This window comes from Pteropus vampyrus, unplaced genomic scaffold, assembly GCF_000151845.1.
Source record: "Pteropus vampyrus isolate Shadow unplaced genomic scaffold, Pvam_2.0 Scaffold373, whole genome shotgun sequence".
Lineage (NCBI taxonomy): Eukaryota > Metazoa > Chordata > Mammalia > Chiroptera > Pteropodidae > Pteropus > Pteropus vampyrus.
This window is the reverse complement of record NW_011889154.1, coordinates 129,632-132,415: the sequence shown is the minus strand read 5'-3', so window position 1 is coordinate 132,415 and position 2,784 is coordinate 129,632. Positions and strand designations below refer to the sequence as shown.

Below are 2,784 nucleotides of genomic sequence, written 5' to 3'. Positions count from 1 at the left end.
GATACTTTTCCAAAGAGGAAATACAGATGGCCTATAGACACATGAAAAGATGCTCAAGGTCACTAATCATCAGAGAAATGCAAATTAAAACCACAATGAGATATCACCTCACACCTGTCAGAATGGTTATTATCAATAAATCAAAGAACAAATGTTGGCGAATATGCGGAGAAAAGAGAACCCTCATACATTGTTGGTGGGACTGCAAATTGGTACAGCTGCTATGGAAAACAATCTGAAAGTTTCTCAAAAAATTAAAACTGGATATACCTTTTGACCTAGCAATTGCACTTCTGGGTATTTATCCAAAGAAAACCAAAACAATAATTAGTAAAGATCTATGCACCTCGATATTCATAGCAGCACAATTTACAATAGCCAAGATATGGAAGCAACCTAAATGTCCATCAACAGACGATTGGATAAAGAAGTTATGGTTAGTATATACAATGGAATATTACTCAGCCAAAGATAAATATCATATCATTTCACTTATATGCAAATCTAAAGAACAAAAAGAACAAACTAATCAAAAACAGACTCACAAATATAATGGACGATTTGGTGACAGGCAGAGGGGAGGGGAGTTGGGAGGCTGGGAGGATGGGGTGAAGGTTTAAAGAAGTACAAATTAGTAGTTGATAGATGGTCACGGGGCAGGGGAGCACAGCGTAGGGAATGTAGTTAGCATTAATATGTTGGCTAGGTAGAAAATCAGAAGAGAGAAGGAGCAATTAGGGGGATCATTTTTTAAACTATATGAATATCTAACCAATGTACTATATACTTGAAATTAATAAAATTAAATTAAAAAAAAATTCTGGCTACAAATAATTAATCAAGTGGTCTGATGTGGGAATTTTCTTTGTTTATAAAAACCCAATGAAGAAATAAAGCAAAACACAAATAATCATACTTTAGTGATATTTTTAGAGTTGTAGGGTTAGATATAATTTAGAATTATTAGATAATAAAAAAGAAAAGTGAAATAATTTAGAATGATCTGTTTGATTTGTGCTTCACACAGTTCTCAAATTTATAATTCCTGATTCTGGCCACTATGTCTCAGCATTTTCTCAGGCTATTTGACTTGAATGTGACGGGACTTCTCCCACATAGAGCAAAGCCTCACTTCCCCTGTCAGTTCCTCAAGAATCACTTCCTTCTGCAAGTCTCAACTAACCCCCCGCCCCGCCGCCCCAAAAAAGAAATGTAAATTATCACATGCAACATTCACCAATTGAGTCTTGCCTAGAGAGATTCCTTGTGAGCTCATGACATGAAATTCATGGATTTCCCACTCTCTAACCCAATTTTGGTCCAGACAGGGAATAAAAGAAGAAGAATTGGATGTCATATATGAGGTTCAGGGCCAGGAGTAAGCAGACACTTCAGCAAGAAGGGTCCTAGTAGAGAGTGCAAAGGACAGACTAAGACATTCAGAATTGGATGCTAGAGAAAGCCTTTTATAGCTTGGGCCCTATCTAGACAAACCTCCCAACGTTGAGAAGACTATAAAAATCTCCTTCCTGTCTGCGGCCATGCCACCCTGAACATGCCTGATCTCGTCTGATCTCAGAAGCTAAGCAGGGTTGGGCCTGGTTAGTACTTGGATGGGAAACCACCTAGGAATATCAGGTGCTGTAGGTGTTAAAAAAAACAAACAAACAAACAAAAAACTCTTTCCTATTATACTTTGAGATGGAGCTCAGAGGTGACCAAGAGCCCAGGGCAGGAAACAGAGACTAGCTGGTTCCCAGGCAGGTAATAAGAAAGGCAGATAGTCAGCAAAATCTTCAGCAGAGTAATTTGTAAATCTCCATCTTAAAATCTACACTTTTGAACAGTTTTAAACAGAGATGGAGGATTGGTGACATAAGGAAACAATTTTTTAAGAGGGACAATAGGACACTGTGAAATAATAGAAAAAATACATTGGCCTTGTCCCCGTTCCCAGCAGAGTTCCTAAATCCTTGTAATTTCCTAAATGATAAGAGTGCTAGGAACATCTTTTGTCTTAATGTTTGGTCTTTGACCCGGTTCTCGACGCAGAGTTCCTAAATCCCTTGGAGTTTCCTGGGTGATAGAAGTGTCTTTTGTTCTAATGAGGTGACTCTGGGTGGGGTCCTAGAGAGTTTCAGGATGGTAGCTGGACACCAGAAAGACCAAGCTTGGAATTTCATCTTCACCCCCCCCCCATCCTCCAGAAAGTTAATCATAGATCATGCCTATGTGATGAAGCCTCCATAAAAATCCCAAAAGTATGGGATTCAGAATGTTTCCAGGTTGGTGAATGCATCTACGTGCCCTAATTCCAAGGATAGAAGCTCCTGCACTCAGATCTTCAACACTTCCAGATCTCTCCCTGTGTATCTCTTTATCTGGCTGTTAATTTGTATCCTTTGAAATATCCTTATAATAAATCAGCCATATAAGTAAACTGTTTTTCTGAGTTCTGTGAGTTAATCTAGAAAATTATTGAACTTGATGAAGGGGTCATGGGGACCTCCAATTTCTAGTCAAGCCAGACAGAAGTTGTGGGTAACCTGGAGACCTACTATTTGCAATTGGTGTCAGAAGTGGGAAGGCAATCTTATGAGACTGAGCCCTTAATCTATGGGGTCCATCCTAACTCCAGTTAGTGTCAGAATTGAATTGAATTATAGGATACCCAGCTGGTGTCAGAGAATTGGTCGGTGTGGGGAAAAACCCGCATGTCCAATGTCAGAGTATTGTGCTTGAGAGAAAAGGAAAAAGAAGTGCATTTTTTTCTAGAAAGAAGTA

The 2,784-nt window shown here is 39.0% G+C and overlaps 1 non-coding gene across 1 annotated transcript; it reads left to right on the top strand.

Annotated features, from left to right (window-relative positions):
* The first annotated feature begins 1,531 nt into the window (after positions 1 to 1,531).
* LOC111731433 lies at positions 1,532 to 1,650 on the top strand. The gene has a single exon (XR_002777130.1). It is a non-coding gene; the product is annotated as a 5S ribosomal RNA (ribosomal RNA).
* The last annotated feature ends 1,134 nt before the right edge of the window (positions 1,651 to 2,784 follow it).